Source organism: Echeneis naucrates, chromosome 2 (assembly GCF_900963305.1).
Source record: "Echeneis naucrates chromosome 2, fEcheNa1.1, whole genome shotgun sequence".
NCBI lineage: Eukaryota > Metazoa > Chordata > Actinopteri > Carangiformes > Echeneidae > Echeneis > Echeneis naucrates.
Window position 1 is genome coordinate 8,552,853 of NC_042512.1, and position 19,329 is coordinate 8,572,181.

At 41.4% G+C, this 19,329-nt stretch overlaps 6 non-coding genes across 6 annotated transcripts; 3 read left to right on the plus strand and 3 right to left on the minus strand.

The window, feature by feature from the left end:
- Window positions 1-54: 54 nt before the first annotated feature.
- On the plus strand, window positions 55-127 carry trnaf-gaa (transfer RNA phenylalanine (anticodon GAA)). The gene has a single exon. It is a non-coding gene; the product is annotated as a tRNA-Phe (tRNA).
- Window positions 128-653: 526 nt separating this feature from the next.
- trnac-gca (transfer RNA cysteine (anticodon GCA)) lies at window positions 654-725 on the minus strand. The gene has a single exon. It is a non-coding gene; the product is annotated as a tRNA-Cys (tRNA).
- Window positions 726-1,536: 811 nt separating this feature from the next.
- Window positions 1,537-1,610, plus strand: trnat-cgu (transfer RNA threonine (anticodon CGU)). Its single transcript has one exon. It is a non-coding gene; the product is annotated as a tRNA-Thr (tRNA).
- Window positions 1,611-2,032: 422 nt separating this feature from the next.
- On the minus strand, window positions 2,033-2,114 carry trnas-gcu (transfer RNA serine (anticodon GCU)). The gene has a single exon. It is a non-coding gene; the product is annotated as a tRNA-Ser (tRNA).
- Window positions 2,115-4,149: 2,035 nt separating this feature from the next.
- On the plus strand, window positions 4,150-4,220 carry trnag-gcc (transfer RNA glycine (anticodon GCC)). The gene has a single exon. It is a non-coding gene; the product is annotated as a tRNA-Gly (tRNA).
- Window positions 4,221-10,862: 6,642 nt separating this feature from the next.
- On the minus strand, window positions 10,863-10,933 carry trnag-gcc (transfer RNA glycine (anticodon GCC)). Its single transcript has one exon. It is a non-coding gene; the product is annotated as a tRNA-Gly (tRNA).
- Window positions 10,934-19,329: the final 8,396 nt, after the last annotated feature.

Here is a 19,329-nt window from a genome sequence, read left to right on the forward strand (position 1 = left end):
GACTTTGGAGAAGTGGAAGGTGAACAGAACATCCTGCATTAGTGAGCTCAGCCAGCCGAAATAGCTCAGCTGGGAGAGCGTTAGACTGAAGATCTAAAGGTCCCTGGTTCAATCCTGGGTTTCGGCATCGGAGGTGGTACCTGAGTGAGGTGCAAGCTCAGGTTTCTTCGACCTACATTTGCAATGTTCTCCCTCCTCTTTCAACCACACAATGAAATATTGTGAGGTTGGATGCATCACGCTGACTGGTTGTGTGTCCAAAAGGCTGTCAAACACATCTTTCTTCCATTTTCTCCTCCAAACATTTGTACACAGTTTTGAGATTTCCCATAATGTCATATGTGTGTCATTTTTGCAGTGAAGTATTTAATTAAATGTAAAACTGTTATAAACGGAGTGTTGCATTAGTGGCCACCATCACTTCAAGTAACCCAAATGGGAAAGATCCTTATCGACAGCATTGTTGTGCTGGCGGTCTGTTCCCCTGAGGTTAGTCTGTGTTGTGCAGGGTGCGTAATTCAGGCATTTCTGTCTCCCTGTGAACAAAAGTTACAGAAGGCAGTGAAAGATAATACTAACACCAGGTGCACTGAAATGAGAAACATCACAGACAAACAGAGTTTGTGTTTGCATGTGAAAACACGCAGTTTGGCAGGGGGCACCCAGATTTGAACTGGGGACCTCTTGATCTGCAGTCAAATGCTCTACCACTGAGCTACACCCCCCATAAACACACACAGCCCATCACTGCAGATCAGCAGGTCTGACTGAAAACATACTGTAAAGTCTGAACCACAGCACTGCTGGGGTTTGAATTCTTAGGGTGCGAGAGGTCCTGGGTTCAAATCCTGGACGAGCCCTTATGTTATTTCGCCAATATCAAGTTTTTGTCCTGTGCAAAGCGGTCAATCACCAAATTTCCATCTGCGCAACAACCACTAAATTACTGTTTCTCTTGTCTTGTCCAGAGATTGCAAGTAAAAGCTGTAACAGCTGAGAGTGAAGCACTGCTGGGGTTTGAATGCAGGATGTCCTGTTTACCAAAAGCCTCCAAAGCCCACTCAGGGACCTGCTGTTTTTAGTTCACTTGTTGCTGTAATCTCCAACAAAGAGCTAAAGTCTTGTGGAGAATGTGGGCATCGATCCCACTACCTCTCAGATGCTAAGCGAGCGTTGAGTTCTGCAGACAGAAGTAAGAACCAAACTGGGCGAGGAGCCAAATGTTTGTTGGATCAGGCATCCTGAAATGTCTCTCTTTTGTGCAGTCAGGATGTCCAAGCAATCTCAGACTGTCCCTGTTTTACCAGCAGCCCTACAAGTGAGTCTGCCTTTTTCTTTGTCCTCAGTAAAATAAACTGCATTTGAAAGCTTCACAATGTGAACAAGCTTCCAATGACAACTGTCCCAAGTAAATTCTCCATATTGTTCAACTTTTGCTCCTACATTAAAACAAACCACTTTACCATCAACCTCAGCTGCAGTTTACACATTACACTTCCATCACCAGATCCTCTGTATATACATGTACTTCAGAGTGGTTCTGTGGCTTAGCTGGTCAAAGCGCCTGTCTCGTAAACAGGACATCCTGGGTTCAAATCCCAGCAGTGCCTTGCGCATAATGTTAAATGTTATAGATATAACAGATGCAGCTTTAGTTAATAATGAGAATTTAGTGGTTTAAACCTCAAATCCTTGAACACTGTCTGGTTAACATGTTTCGGTGATATTAGACTTCTATGGACCATTTCACCCCACTGGACCATTTTTGCAGAATCAACGACTAATAACTCCACAACGAGACTGTGTGACGTCACTGGAGATCAAAGGCATTTCCTGCCTTTCATTGATGCCCCACGCGACACAGATGGATACGTCACACTCTCACGTTCGCTTCAAATGAATGAGTGCATGCAGTTTCTGTAGTGTAGTGACCATCATGACTCTTAACAAAGTTTGTCTCCTGTTAAAAAAGTGCAACCACTACATTTCAACAGCAGGGTACAACTCAGACAGACTAAAGCCAGCTGAACACCGACAAGGATGGGATTCGAACCCACGCGTGCAGAGCACAATGGATTAGCAGTCCATCGCCTTCACCACTCGGCCACCTCGTCATGAACCCAAAGGTACATGTGATGACAAAAAAACAGCCATTGGTAAGAAGCTGCAGCACCTGAACAGGGACTTGAACCCTGGATCCTCAGATTAAAAGTCTGATGCTCTTCAATAAGATCTGACTTCATTTTCCAAGCTGCCCCCTCGTGGTCATTTGATACACTGCAGGTGGAAATCTCAGTACTTTTTAACCAAAACACCCACTTTGACAGAAAGTGGATGTGGTGGTTAAAAATTACACAAAACTCCAGAGGACATTGCAAACTGAAAGTAATGAGCAGAGTGGTGCAGTGGAAGCGTGCTGGGCCCATAACCCAGAGGTCGATGGATTGAAACCATCCTCTGCTGTTTATACACACCACATGAGATTTTCAGCAGCACTGGTTAACAGGAAAACATCAAGAACTCTGTCTGTCATATCTATAATATTGATCATTGTAACCTACAGCTGATGAAAACCCAGAAGTACTTTTTTTCTACAACATCTGACTTTAGCAACAAGGAACTGCTGGGAGACATGAAGACTGTGCAGTTAAGTGACTGGTCAGAGAGAGTGCTGTGTCCTTTTAATGAAACTTATATGAATTTAACTCAACAACCTGAAACTTTATCAATGAGACAGTGAACCCAGGATCTCCTGTTTACTAGACAGGCGCTTTGACCAACTAAGCCACAGCACCACTCTGATGTACAGGGATGTATTTTGGATCTGAAAATACCCCCAACATACGTGGCTGACCATCATGAGTCTGAACAAGGTTTCTTTAGCATATAATAAACTGTCACATTAATGTCCTGAATGATCTGACCTTTTCCTGTTCCATCAGTAACCATCAAAGGAGATGCTGATTCTGTGATCTCACAAAGGTTCTAATGACATCAAAGAGATCAAAGACTCCTCCCACTTTTTAGTCATGACCTCCACCATAGAGTGCACACTGTTAATGAAGCTAAAAACACAAACGTTGTCTTCGACAGCTCAGTTGGTAGAGCGGAGGACTGTAGAGGCTTACAGCTGAAATCTTTAGGTTGCTGGTTCAAATCCAGCTTGAAGGAGGCTGTTTTTTTTCATCGGCCTCATCCAGCACAGTGATGAGTCTGACAGAGTCGGCCTCCCTCCACATTTAGGAGGCTTTTTCACTTCTTACAACAGCTGACAAAGGGCTCATCTGGGATTTGAACCCCGGACCTGTCACACCCTGAGCCAGAATCATCCTGATTGTTCCTGGAATGGTTTGGTTAGTCAGAGTGTGTCTGTGTGTGTTCTTGTCTCTCTGAGTGGTTGGAAATGAAAATGGAGATCGGTAGAAGCAGATGACTCTGAGGATGAATGAATGTTTCACTGACAACATCAACAACTGCTTACCTCCACGAGACTGTGTGACGTCACTGGAGATCAAAGAGTCAGACGGAATGGCGCATGTGCACAAATCAGCTGTTATTAGACAAATAAGTGGCGTTAAATTGAACTAAAACCAAATCTGTTGGTTTGTTCCTCCTAATACTTATTAAAATGCGTCTTTTCCTGCTTTCACTCATTTTTGCAATCACAAGCTGAGAGAAGCTGAGCACCTCGTCCACTGTGTGTGTGTGTGTGTGTGTGTGTGTGTGTCTGTGCTCTCTCTGCTGGTCTGAGCTCTCAGTTCATGTAAATACTTTGTTGGATCTGTCTGTCTGTATCATGTCAGAAACTCTGAAACACTCTGAACTCCTTTAAAACACGGTGGATTTACTGATATGAAAGTGTCCAGCGGTCCATGATGGATTATTATAGAAAAATATCAGCTTTAATGTAAACACAGAAATTACAATAATCATCTGTAAAACGTGTAAAAAAAAATGTTGCCGTCTCACTCAGCGGAGGAACAAAGGAGGAACCTGTGTGAGAAAAACAGAAAAAAGAAGACTCTCCCTGATCGGGTTAGCTGCCACGTTATAAAATGCAGGAAGTACTTCAGAACATGCGTTTCAACAACTGTTGAAAGCTGCTGATGACTAGAGAACCCTGACGTAATGGTGAGACTCAATAAGTAAGCATTGGTGGTTCAGTGGTCGAATTCTCGCCTGCCACGCGGGAGGCCCGGGTTCGATTCCCGGCCAATGCAGAGTAACTCTTTACCAACATCCAGATGTTAGAAACACAGTGCTGCTTGGAAAATACCCTGATAGACTCCAACACACTGTGACTTTGTGAAACAACCAGTGGAGCCCCCTGGTGGTCAGTAGAAGTGCAGCCCCTCTGAGCTGGTGGCAGACCAAGGCTTCAGTCTGCACACATCTTCCACATGTGATGGCACACACACTGTGTATTGTGGCAACATCCGTCCCCTCAGAGAGAATCTGCTCTTTAACCCTCCTGTCGTTTTCACCCCCCGCCCCTTACTTTAGTGTTCCTGCTCTGTTTGATACGGTGGCCGGTAAGTGCAAAACTAAATTACAAAGTGCCAAACACTTTTACAAAGCGTCAAACAAATTTACATGTTGGGAAATATGTTTACATTTTATTTTTAAAAAATGACATAAGAAAAACACTTTTACCCCGGACAAAACAAATTCACGTTAGAAAACAAAATTCAAAAAGAAATCTTCCGGAAGGGGAATGTACCAAATGCCGGAAGTGATCCAGAAGAAGATTGACTGTGAGCTCAAAAAGTTTGTATCGGTTTGTGTGGCGGGAAAACTTTGCGGAGTGAAAGTTTATGGCAGCATGGAGTAAATGATGTTTTGGCAGTTTTGGGGAAACACCTTGAGCCAATTTACGCGGTTGTGTTTTCCGTGCGGACGATCTGTAGAATGTTTAACGTTGATGAACGGACCAGACGGAAGGAGCACGCGCACAGGAGACATCTAATAAACAGCCGGAAAATGCTAAACAAGCTAAGTGTAGCATCGCGCTAACTAGCTGAAGCCGCTGTCAGACATGCAGTGAATTAAAGTGCACCGAAACAGGTCCAGGTACGTGTGTGGATATATCTGTAAAATATGGAAGTCAATATATATATGTGTGTGTGTGTGTGAAATGAATGATATCTTTTTGTTATTTTAGCAGATAAACATGGATTGATGGCGCCACATGGAGCTGATTTAAAAGCTCAGAGAGGGAAAACACTCCCATTATATACAGATCCGGAGGTAGCAGCACCTGATCTACTGAAGCAAGCTGTCCAAGAAATGAGAACATTTAACAAGAACATGGATGAAGGAGCAGACCTTCTTTTGTATCCAGACTGTTCAGAGGTGCTCCATGTGCCTGGGTCAGAAAGCCCATTCAAACTGGCAGAATATAAAAAGGAAATAGGAAAGGCACTTTTTTCATTTGCCTAGAAACACACTTTAGAGGAGGTTTGTGGATCTCTTCATTCAATATTTTTACACATTTATTTACTCTGATGTAGCATAATTAATAATGTGTTGTTTGTTTTTACTACAGAGGTTGATACATCAGACTCTGATTCTGAAATTGTCATCACATCGAGGAGCACAGCTGAATTCTATGCAGCTGACACTGTGGTACGTTCATTTTTACATTTTGTACTTTCAGTTTTTTTATTTATTTATTGATAGAATATGCATTTGATTTCAAGCATTAAGTCTAAGAACCAAGTCTTGATTATTTGGCATTTACTATTCCAATCAGACACCCTGATAACCTTTCACCATTGATATATACTGTATGTGGTGAGGGAACAATAATGGAAGCTGTTTAAAGTTGCTGACAATTGTGTGCTTTTCTTCTCAGGTTTTTGAACCAAAAAAAACACAGTTCTCCCAAACGCAAACCTGAAGATAAAGGGTAGGTATTAGTTTTTACAAAAGCAGTAATTTGTCTTTAAGTTGTTGATGTGGTTGTGATGAACATGTGGTAGAAAATATCATACGTGTGATATCATTTATAACAAAATCATCTTATTTATAAATCTTATGGTTCCTCTCTACCTCTAAATGTTACTCAAAGCTCTGTTATACTCTGTATCATAAAGTTCATCAGTTTATCAATTTTATCATGTTTCAGAGATTCATCCACAGCTCAGCCTGGACAGGTATTAAGGCAGATTATGGCAGCCTGATGTTCTTTGCTTTCAGTGTGTTGTTTCAGACATTTTCATTTGTTTTTCAGACAGTAATATCTGACGCTGAGGATCTGGATCCACCTGAAACAAATCCAGTCAGGAGTACTTCCTACGGATAAGTAAAAAAAACACAACAGTGATTCACTTAATTTTAATATTAATTTATTGATTACATGGGAAAGATAATTGCATTTGTAAGATGTTCAACATATTCTGAAACCTGTGACATGCTGGTAAAATTCACAGATGATGCTGCCGTTTTGGAAGAAGGAATTGACACAGGTGGGCCGAGACGAGAGTCTTTAACTCTACTGATGAAACATCTGAAAGACCGGCCCATTTCTGATGGACCAGAAGGACATCAGTTCTTGGTGTACAATGCAAATGGTATGAACAGGGTTAGATGTAAACAATACTAATGGTTAATGATCATTAACTTCATATATCACATGACGCTTTGTTGCTTGAACTATTTTTCAAAAACGTGTTTCATCTCAGATTGAGAATGTTTCTTCAGTGGATGCTCTGTGAGAATGCATCATGAGACACGGCACAATGTTACAGACAGCAGTCTGTCTGAGACTTGTTGCTACTGTTGAAGAAAAGAAAGAAATCATGTCAGACTCCCTCCGATGGTACATTATTGACCGCATCCCATCTGTGTGTGCCTTAGTTTAGTATAATTGCTGTGTGATGTCTGTCTCCCCTTCCTCTGTCTTATGCCAATCAAAAGGTGCTCATGTCATTCCAGTCTTGTGTTTGTGTGCGTAATTCTTGCAGTCTGTAGAGTAACAATTACCCTGCCAAGTGCAAAGCAAGACACAGAGTTCTTCTTTAAATCAGTAATGTTCAACACAACCATTTTTACTCATTTCTATATGTTTGGCTGGATAGTCATTTTAGAAAACATTGATGTTTCTTTAGGTCATTTAAATGTGAAACAATGTTTGTGGTGACTTTTTAGATTCAAAGATGGTCTTTCAGCTCTTCAGTTTCTGACTGCACTGCAGAACAGCCTACTTTGCTGGCTCCTGTCCTGTGCCACTCTGAAAAGCCACTCACTGGTCTGGAACTTGAGACTCTTCAAACCTGACCTCAGTCCATCAGGAAGTAACAGGAGACTTAAAGAAAGTCAAACTTTGGGCTACTGGGCGGACTGTGTCTTTTATTGTGAAGGTTTGTAAATCACATTTTTATTTTTTATGATTTGTTGAGAAAATACATTGCCAAGATGTAACTGAAGGTTTTTCTTTGCAGAAGGTCAGGCTGCTGTGTCTCTGGAGGATGTTTTGATGTTTGCAGCTGGGCTGACTTCACCTCCCCCGTCCGGATTGGAACCATCGCCAAGAATAGAGTTCCTGGATGACTCTCCATTCCCAGTTCCCAATACATGTTCAAACACATTGAAATTAGCACTCATAGATTCACACACTGTGTTTAAGTCACACATGGACTTGTAACTGTAACTTGTAATTGGTAACTAGATCACCCCTCCAGACCAGACACCGAAAAGGTGTTTTGTTTTGTTTTTTTTCTCTCCACACAGTTAAGATTTTCACTGTTAAGTTTTAGACAAAACAAATTTCAAGAGGTTTTGTATTCCATACTTACAAAAATATAGGACTCATTACTTTGCTATAATTTTTATCAATTGATTTCAAACTCAGCAAAAATGAAGCTGTGACACTTGGTGTTCAGACAGACTGCAGTGTTCCACCACTCCAAATCAGATTTCATAGTTTGTCATTCACTTTTGCTTGTGATGTTTCCAAATGATTCTGGTACTTGTTCATCTGAAGAAATGAAACAATGGGAATGCAAATGTTATGTTTACAAACAATAAAAAAATTGCAAATATTTCCTTCTGATTGCATCTGTGATAGATGTTTTTTCCAAACTATTTTAAAACAGAAAAACAATATTTGATTCAATTCTGTGTGACTTGTCTAATACCAAATCACAGCACAGTCATCTCATGGCTCTTGACATGTATATTAAAAAAATTAATTAATTTAAAAAATAAATAAAATAGAAATAGGACAAACCCCAATGAGTAAGCACTTGATAATGCAGGAAGGGAAAATTCCCTTTGTCACTGACTCACAGCTGAGCAGTTTCTTTCAGCTTCATGTACAGTTCTGTTGCAGACTCCCAGTTCTCTGGCTTCTGTAGTTGTTTGTGCTCCATAACAAAGTCAAAGTCCTCCTGCATGTTTGAGTCCCCACATGGAGCTATTGACAGGCTCACCTCTGGAACAGCATCCAAATCAGCTGGTTCAATCTCAAATCCAGTCTGTGGAGCCAAATCTGTGTTAGATACAATAAATAGCATTTATATGATTTATTTACATTTAACCAATAAAATAATAATAATAAAACAAACATGGAAATATCAATCATCACCAATATTACCTGTGTGGTCAGCAGTACAGTTCATTGGACATGACGCTGTTCTGGAAGTGTGAATCCTGTGACTGTTCCACAGTCTCACACACTCATCCAACATCACCATAGCAACATCTCAGAAGGCACTGATGCTCATGGCTCCCGTTGAAGTATCCAGCAAACAACTCCATCCAGAACTGAGACCTGTAGAAATGGATAGAATCAGAAGTAAATATATATTATTAGTAGAAGTGGGACTCCATTAAAAAAGTCTAATTCATTAAAGGTTTTGTAATGAATTAATTGAAATGAACACGTTAAAGTCACAGCCTCAATTATTATATATGTTTAGAGGAGTTCATCTGCGATAGAACATAAAGATAAAAATCAAATGAAAGGTCAGTCATAATAAAATGACTTCATGAAGGCCACTTACCTTCCCCTTCTAAATATGGCCCACCAGGATTCAACACGCTGCTTATTCGTGGATGAGCCATACATGTGGCTGGACGGCCCAGAGCAGCAGTCATCATGATGGAGGCGTAGGGGAGACTGAATGGCAGCCATAATGCCATTCTCCGTGCCACAATCAGTCCTCAGTCTCATGAGAGGAGATTCTCAGCGATCACTGTTGGCTTCTTGTTATTTGTCGGTCCACATTGGAGCCACAGCACTTTAGGTGAAAAAATCCATCCATGCGTCCTGAGAGAGCCAGTTTATCAGAACCATCTGCATGCCACATACAGTTCGCTCCCATTGAGGAGCAGCTTCTTCTTAGAAACCTTCTGCGTGCTCTCTCATTCATCACATCATCTCTCTTCACTCGAAGATTGGACTTTTGTCTGAGTACCTGCCACATCGTCCGATAGCCAAACAGTTGTCCAGGTCCACGAAGTTCCAACCTGATGGCGTTTGGAGAGGAATCATCCTTTTAAGAGTCCGCAGGCTGATGTTTGCACCGTGTAAGCTTCACATCATGCTTCAGTAGATCAGGTGCTGCTACCTCCGGATCTGTATATAATGGGAGTGTTTTCCCTCTCTGAGCTTTTAAATCAGCTCCATGTGGCGCCATCAATCCATGTTTATCTGCTAAAATAACAAAAAGATATCATTCATTTCACACACACATATTGACTTCCATATTTTACAGATATATCCACACACGTACCTGGACCTGTTTCCTTTCGGCCCACAGTTCTTTTGACTTTGACTTTCTGTCCTCCATGAATTGTTTATATGATGTTCATGGTTGTTCTGCTGGAATGAACGGAATTCCGTATCAAAACAGAAAGTTAGCAGCAGCTAAAACAATCAGCAACAATTGTGCATTTATAACTGAAACTGAAAGCCTAAAATAAATAAAAACTAGCAACGCATACTAACTAAACGCGTTGCTATTCCGTGAAGACAACGATTGGCTGCTAAATGAAACGGTGCACTTTAATTCACTGCATGTCTGACAGCGGCTTCAGCTAGTTAGCGCGATGCTACACTTAGCTTGTTTAGCATTTTCCGGCTGTTTATTAGATGTCTCCTGTGCGCGTGCTCCTTCCGTCTGGTCCGTTCATCAACGTTAAACATTCTACAGATCGTCCGCACGGAAAACACAACCGCGTAAATTGGCTCAATTTGTTTCCACAAAACGGCCAAAACATAATTTACTCCATGCTGCCAAAAACTTTCACTCTGCAAAGTTTTCCCGCCACACAAACCGATACAAACTTTTTGAGCTCACAGTCAATCTTCTTCTGGATCACTTCCGGCATTTGGTACATTCCCCTTCCGGAAGATTCTGTCGTTTGGAAAATTGTTTCGCAACTTGTAAATTTGTTTTCTCAAATGTCAATTTGTTTTGTCCGTGGGAAAAGTGTTTTTCTTGTGTCATTTTGTTGAATAAAATGTAAAAATATTTCCCAACATGTAAATTAGTTTGACGCTTTGTAAAAGTGTTTGGCACTTTGTGATTTTGTTTTGCACTTACCGGCCACCGTATCAAACAGAGCAGGAACACTAAAGTAAGGGGCGGGGGGTGAAAACGACAGGAGGGTTAAAGAGCAGATTCTCTCTGAGGGGACGGATGTTGCCACAATACACAGTGTGTGTGCCATCACATGTGGAAGATGTGTGCAGACTGAAGCCTTGGTCTGCCACCAGCTCAGAGGGGCTGCACTTCTACTGACCACCAGGGGGCTCCACTGGTTGTTTCACAAAGTCACAGTGTGTTGGAGTCTATCAGGGTATTTTCCAAGCAGCACTGTGTTTCTAACATCTGGATGTTGGTAAAGAGTTACTCTGCATTGGCCGGGAATCGAACCCGGGCCTCCCGCGTGGCAGGCGAGAATTCTACCACTGACCCACCAATGCTTATTTAACGACTTTCACCATGACGTCACGAATCTCCAGGCATCAGCAGCCTTCAACACTTCCTGCATTTTATAACGTGGCAACTGACCCGATCAGGGAGAGTCTTCTTTTTTCTGTTTTTCTCACACAGGTGTCACTCCTCAATCAGGATTCATGACGTCATCTCACAACTTGTATAATTTATTTGGCAACATCTTAAGTTTTATTGTAATTTCAGTATTAATATACAACAGTGTATTTACATTAAAGCTGATTTCTTTCTATAATAATCCATCATGGACTGCTGGACTCTTTCATATCAGTAAATCCACCATATTTTAAAGAAGTTCAGAGTGTTTCAGAGTTTCTGACATGATACAGACAGACAGATCCAACAAAGTATTTAAATGAACTGAGAGCTCAGACCAGCAGAGAGAGCACACACACACACACACACACACACACACACAGTGGACGAGGTGCGCAACTTCGCTCAGTCTGTGATTCCAAAAATGAGCAAAAGCAGGAAAATAAGCATTTTAATAAGTAGAAGGAGGAACAAACCAACAGATTTGGTTTTAGTTCAATTTAACAGCACTTACTTGTCTAATAACAGCTGATTTGTGTTTCACTTCATTCGTTCGCGAGACAAGTGTGAGCTTCTTCGTGCGCATGCGCCGTTCCAGCTGAATCTGATGCGAGTGTGACGTTTGAGTTGGTGTCGCGTGGGAGAGCGATGAAGGACAGGAAATGCCTTTGATCTGCAGTGACGTCACATAGCCTCAGAGAGGTGAGTAAACAGTTGTTGATGTTGTCAGCGAAACATTCATTCATCCTCAGAGTCATCTGCTTCTACCGATCTCCATTTTCATTTCCAACCACTCAGAGAGACAAGAACACACACAGACACACTCTGACTAACCAAACCATTCCAGGAACAATCAGGATGATTCTGGCTCAGGGTGTGACAGGTCCGGGGTTCAAATCCCAGATGAGCCCTTTGTCAGCTGTTGTAAGAAGTGAAAAAGCCTCCTAAATGTGGAGGGAGGCCGACTCTGTCAGAGAGCAGTGTGCATTCTAGCTTCCTTTAGCTGTCAGCCTCTGATCATCAACTCTTCAGCTTCTATGACTTCAACAATTCCTTCTGAATGCAGTCTGAGGCAGTGATTGTGAAACTTTCATTCAGACAGAGATCCCACATTCAGAAGAAAACAGCCACACACAAACAAAGTCATCATGAACAGCCTACATGGAGCCTAAATGAAAAGAAGCAGGAAGTAAAGTGTGAAAATAATGATGAACAAAGTGTCACACAGAGAGGCTGCAGCCTGGTGTGGACTATAACGTCAGAAAATGGATCAGTCTGTGACACGGAGCACTAAAGTTGGAAGGCTGAGTTCAGCTTCAGCTTCTTTCATGTTCTCCCTGTGAAAGAAAGAAGGTGAACATGAGCTTGATATGAGAACACAGCAGTGTGCATCATGGTGCTCATGTTCATATAGAAAGAAGGAGGAAAAGCAGCAGCTCTGGTTTGCTGTTTCACTCCCTTTCCCTCCCCGCTATGAGCTGTCACTCACCCACAGCACATACTGTAGACTGGTTCACAGTCAGACTCATGATTCATGACTCATTGGTTCAGAGTGGAACTCATGAGTCCCAGTTCAGCAGCAGCACATTCACACACTGAGCTGAGAGTCTGCTGCACGACTCCAATAGAACATGACTAGACTGTATGATATCACTATATCAGCCAATTAACCAACCAACATATCAATCACTACTTTAAACTTTAGTTGATTTACACAGCCCCTTTCAAACAAAAAACAGTGTTCCACAAAGTGCTTTACACATTAAAAAATAATAGTCAGGACAAGATCCCCCAAACAGGCCACATCATCATCCACACATAAATGCATACGCACACACTCAGCGACATTCAGATTAAAACAGGATGTTAAGTTTGACTCCCAAAAATAATTTAGTACACTTAATAAAAATTTTCCTTTCAGAAGATGAAGTACGCTGTTGCAGTGTCCTCTCTTGAGATCTGCCTTTTAACCCTGTTATTTACTGAAAAATTTTTTAGCCACACATGGCAAAAAAAAAAAAAAAAAAAAAAAAGAAAAGAAATATTGTAATAAGAACAAACATTTAAAAAAAATTCATTTTGATGAAGGAAGAAAATGCTAATTTAAAAAGTGCTGACTGACAGTCACGTTTCACAACAAAATTACATCTTTTATACAGTAATGCTTCTAGAAATGTTGCTGAAGCAGCCCAAAGGGTCCAGAAGAAGCTGAACCTAAACCCCAGGTGGAGTTTGGAGGAGCTGGCTGAGAGGAGAGGAGGACTTGAGGAGTCTCTGGGATCATGGTGGACTGGACCCTGTTCTCAGACCAGTTCTGATTCCTCTGTCAGTCTCTGCTGGATGAAGCTCTCCTCTCCACCTCCCAGGAACATGGTCCAGAGTCTGGACAAGCTGCTGCTGCAACATCTGGATCATCAGGAAGCATCAACACACATCTTCTTTTTCACCACCCCTGCGGCCTGTGGAGAGAATAAGAGAGCAGATAAATCAGTGTTTCCTGACTCTGTCCATCAGCTGTCATCAACTTGGGGTACACCTTGTCCTGGTCACCAGGCCAGACGAGATCGTGGGAGGACACCCATGCAACCCACTGTTCAAACTCTGCACAGAAAGGTGGCTGGCTGGAAACCAAACCAGTGACCTTAACCACGTTAACCACGATGCTGCAGTGCTTCCAGATTCAGAACCTGAACGTCTGAGTTCTCTCATGATCATGATGATTGGCTGACTGTTTTCTCTCTGTTTTTCTGTCTAATTCTGAAAACAATTTGTTCTCCTCTCACAGCTTCACTGAGGAGTTTGAAGGTTCACAGGAAACACAGTCTTTGTTCTGATACTGGATTTAAACAATATTACTGAAAGGAACATAAACTGAGTCCAACTCTACTGACTTCAGAGTCTCCAGTCTGAAGTCTGGATTCTCCACAAGATCAGACAGATTCTTCAGCTCTGAATCCTTCAGGTTGTTCAGACTCAGGTCCAGTTCTCTGAGATGGGAGGGGTTGGACTTCAGAGCTGAGACCAGAGAAGAACAGCTGATCTTTGACAACCTGCAGCTTCTTAACCTGAGTGAAGAATAAAAGATGTGACTTTAGGAGACAAAGTTCCTGCTTGAAAGTGTTCAATGTTTCATCATCTGTTTAGAGCTGAAGGTTTAGAAAGTAGAAGTTTAGAAAAAGAAAGTCAAACAGCTGAACCAACAGGAAGCAGCTTCACAACAGTCAAATACAAACAGTGAAAAGATTTCATGGGGAAATGAAACAACACTGTAAAGAACCTGAACTGACTCAGACTGGCAATGTGAATTTCAACGGAGTAAAATCCAAATGTCATTTTCAAATAATTAAAAACTTCTTTTCAAAAGTTACTTTCCACCATGTAACAGTTTAAATGTTTAAAACCTGAAGAGGATTTTCCCTCATAAATATAAACCTGTCTGCAGGTCAGAGTCACCACAACTGTAACATCATATTAATCTGAGAGCAGAAATAAAACATGAGTCTGACCTCAGAGTCTCCAGTCTACAGTGAGGACTCTTCAGAAAACCACACAGATCCTTCAGTCCTGAATCCTGCAGGTCATTGTTGTGACTCAGGTCCAGTTCTCTGAGATGGGAGGGGTTGGACTTCAGAGCTGAGACCAGAGAAGAACAGCTGATCTTTGACAACCTGCAGCTTCTTAACCTGAGTAAAGAATAAAAGATGCGACTTTAGGAGACAAAGTTCCTGCTTGAAAGTGTTCAATGTTACATCATCTGTTCAGAGCTGAAGGTTTAGAAAGTAGAAGTTTAGAAAATGAAAGTCAAACAGCTGAACCAACAGGAAGCAGCTTCACAACAGTCCAATGCAAACAGTGACAAGATATAATGAGAAAATGAAACAACACTGCAAAGAACCTGAACTGACTCAAACTGTCAACATCTTAAATATAAACAGCTTGAAATCCAGATGTAATTTTCAAATAATTAAAAATCACTTTTCAAAAGTTACTTTCAGCTATTTAACAGTTTAAATGTTAAAACCTGAAGAGGATTTTCCCTCATAAAAATATAAACCTGTCTGCAGGTCAGAGTCACCACAACTGTAACATCATATTAATCTGAGAGCAGAAATAAAACATGAGTCTGACCTCAGAGTCTCCAGTCTGCAGTGAGGACTCTCCAGAAAACCACACAGATCCTTCAGTCCTGAATCCTTCAGGTCGTTCAGACTCAGGTCCAGTTCTCTGAGATGGGAGGGGTTGGACTTCAGAGCTGAGACCAGAGAAGAACAGCTGATCTCTGACAAACTGCAGTTCATCAACCTAAAGAGTAAAGAATAAAAGATGTGACTTTAGGAGACAAAGTTCCTGCTTGAAAGCGTTCAATGTTTCATCATCTGTTCAGAGCTGAAGTTTTAGAAAGAAGTTTAGAGAATTAAAGTCACACAGCTGAACCAACAGGAAGCAGCTTCTGTAAAGAACCTGAACTGAGTCAAACTGTCAACATTGTGATTTTAACACATCAGAAATAACCAAACAGCAGAGTCAGCCAAACTTTATTTCTATCTCTGATTCTGCCACATATGAACTCCTGTATAACAATCTGAGCTTTGAAATATCTTGGCCTGACATTGGACCAACACATGGCTATGGGTTATCTTACAGCAGGACACAAATTGACCTCAGTGTTGGCTCTTCATGGTGATTTGGGTTGGGAGTCCTCGAGTATCAGACATAAGAGAAATGCTCCAGCTCTGGAACGAAGCTGCCTGATCATAGAAATATGAAAAAGATATTTCATCACCATCCCTGAGCCAGTGAGCTGATATTAATATTCTATATTTGTGATTTATCTGATATTTTCATTCATAAATGACATGATATTCGAGATATTATAAACAAACTGTTCCTAAAGCAGAGAGATGAATGGTCTCAGGATATTTGGAGGAAGCCAAAATTAAGAAACTGAAAAAAAAAAAAAAAAAAAAAAAAACTCTTATGACCTTTGGTCACCATCCTTGTTCACAGGGTGGAGTCAACTCTGTATGCAAGTATGCATGTCCGTCCCATTTCCTATTCAGGTGGAGGTGGGATAGGCTGGTTCTCCTCTTTAAAGGTAGTTCTCCTGTACTGGGGTGACTCCTTCCTACTCTAGTTCATCCTGGGCTGTGCTGCATTTTGCTTTGGATCAAAGACAAAAAAGGGGGGGGAGAGCTCTCTCTCTCTCTCTCTCTCTCTCTCTCTCTCTCGCTCTCATATTACACATGTAGTTTTATTTTCTTAATGTTACAATAGCAGTCTTAGTAGCTGTAGGGGAGGGAAGGTGGGAAGGTATTTGTTTTCATGAACCCTTTTCTCCTGTTTCATTGTTGAGGGAGATTAACTTGCAGGTTTTCTTTTTTTGTCAGGTTATATATTCTACACCTTATTTGATTATGACTAAAACAAAGACAGTAAAAAAACAGCAGAGCAACACAACAGCTGAACCACAAATAACTGAGTAAGGTAAAGACAGTTCCACAAACACTGTATAGTGAAGCATTGATTCTGCTCTGTGTTCAACCAAGTTCATTCATCCACAGAGCATCATATCAGCAGTCCACTCAACCTCTGGTGTCTTTGAGCCCCTTAAATATTTTCCTGAATGAGAACTCCATCATCACAACTGTGACAGACAAAAGCAGCAGAAAGGTTGTGTCCACCTCACTAAAAGTAAAAATATTTCTCAGTGAACATGGAATTCACCACTGGAGGATTCACCAGGACGACACCAGCATGACCCAGCATGCACCTGTTGGCTGAGCAACAGTGTATGTGTCTGATTTGTTTCATTTTGTGTTCTCCATGTGGTGAAACAAATCAGTGATCCATTATGGAGCATGAAGCTTTTTATACTGATGACAAACTCCAAAATATATAAACCTCTTCAGTTCATTTTACCTGATTTCATGAAAATTCACAACTATGTAAAATGTCTTCACTCAAATATGAATTCTGACCTGAGAGTTTCCAGCTCACAGTGTGGACTCTTCAGTCCAGCAGACAGCAGCTTCACTCCTGAATCCTGCAGGTTGTTGTTACTCAGGTCCAGATCTCTCAGACTAGAGGACTGGGAGCTGAGGACTGAGGACAGAGCTTCACAGCTTCTGTCTGAGAGGTTACAGCAACTCAGTCTGGGGAGGAATCAGCAAAAAATAAATAAATAAATAAAAAATAAAAATAATAAATAAATAGAATAAAAAAATAAAAATCAGGGTTTTTGCACCATTTTACGAGTCAAATTTAATGCTTTATAAGACCTCAACAAATAAAATTTAAGACTCATTAAAAAATACATTTTTTCTTTCTTTTACTTCATGACAATTTAAACCCATCCCAGCTGTGGCTGGCTGCTGCCATATACAGCTGGTGCTTTCCTCCTTTCATATGCAACTCGACAGGTTTTCGACCCCTTTGAGGTCCCTAACGAAAAAGTCCTTTTGCATAATTTGCCCATGGCCTCATTGAGTGGGTTTACACGACATTTTAAAAATTTGATGCATTGCATTTGCTCGGCTAAAACTGGACTTTTAAAGTGCATGGAAACGTGTTAGCCTGCCTGAAATCGGGAGTTATTATCGAGCTAACACCCTTAGATAATGTGAATGAAGCCGAGCTACTGTTGCATGTACACTGACAATTGGGCTGGAGTCGGGAGTGGAGCAGGAGGAGCTGATCTGCGCATGTGTTAAAGTTTTTTGCCAAGCTATGACCCGGAAATCCAGCGACATTTAAAACGTAAACTTAGGAGATCAGACAAAAGAAGCCAGCTAACTGCTAATGCATAGAACATAATTCAAAGCCCAATACACAGTCCTGTCAATATGTCACAACAGCTTTTTAAAAAAAATAAAAAAACTTTAATATGCGCTAGTGAAACACAGCGGAAGTTATGATTGCTACATTGATATACATTATGGATTGTTGATGATGTTGACATGTCTCTGAACAGGTCATTTTCAATGGGCGAATTGTCAAATCCATAAATGACACGTCTGTTCTGATCTGTTAACATGGGCCATGAAATGAAAAGCAGCAGGTTCCGCAATGCACATTTGCTCCTAAAGAAGGCAGTGTGTCCCAGGCCTGAGCACTTTGACTGTAAATATATGTCTATGACTTCGACCACAACCATGGTGTGTAATGGCTGCACGCAGCCCGACGTCAGTCTGTCGCTGATGAACAGCTATTAATCGCTGAGTCTATTTACTACATGGGCTTTGTACTAAGTTAGTGAAACAGATAGGCTTTTACGGGCAAACCCTGCTTTCCCATCGGCATTAAACACACCGTCTGGAAATTTAATACCTATAGCAAAATTAAGACAATTTAAGGCCGATACAGCATACGACAGACTGTTGTCCTCGCTTAAAGTTATCAGGATAATCCATAGATTACCAAGATTTAAAATTAAGGCATTACGACTTTGTAAAGGACTTGATCTTGATGTATGTATTTACACGTACAGAACTTTGTTGGAGGCTTTGACCACTGGCAGCAGCCTCAGAAGAGCCTCCTCTGAAGCAGAGTATTTCTTCAGGTCAAACACGTCCAGATCTTTTTCTGATGACAGTAAGATGAAGACCAGAGCTGACCATTGAGCAGGAGACAGTTTATCTGTGGAGAGACGTCCTGATCTCAGGGACTGTTGGATCTTCTCCACCAGAGAACCATCATTCAGTTCATTCAGACAGTGAAACAGGTTGATACTTTTCTCTGGAGACAAATTCTCACTGATCTTTGTCTTGATGTACTGGACTGTTTCCTGACTGGTCTCTGAGCTACTTCCTGTCTGTGTCACCAGGCCTCGTAGGAGAGTTTGGTTGGTCTGCAGTGAAAGACCCAGAAGGAACCGGAGGAACAAGTCCAGGTGTCCATTTGGACTCTGTAAGGCCTCATCCACAGCATTCTGGTAGAGACATGTTTTTGATTCAGTCCTTATTGGTTTACACTTCTGAGTTGTTTGTTTTTCTGACATCAGATTGACTCCAGAGTTGATGAAGGTCAGATGGACATGAAGAGCAGCCAGAAACTCCTGAACACTCAGATGGACGAAGCAGAAGACCTTGTCCTGGTACAGCCCTGTCTCCTCTTTGAAGATCTGTGTGAACACTCCTGAGTAAACTGATGCTGCTCTGATATCGATGCCACACTCTGTCAGGTCTGATTCATAGAAGATCAGGTTTCCTTTCTGCAGCTGCTCAAAAGCCACTTTTCCCAGAGACTCAATCATCTTCCTGGTCTCTGGACTCCAGTGTGGATCTGACTCAGCTCCTCCATCGTACTTGACCTTCTTCAGTTTGGACTGAAC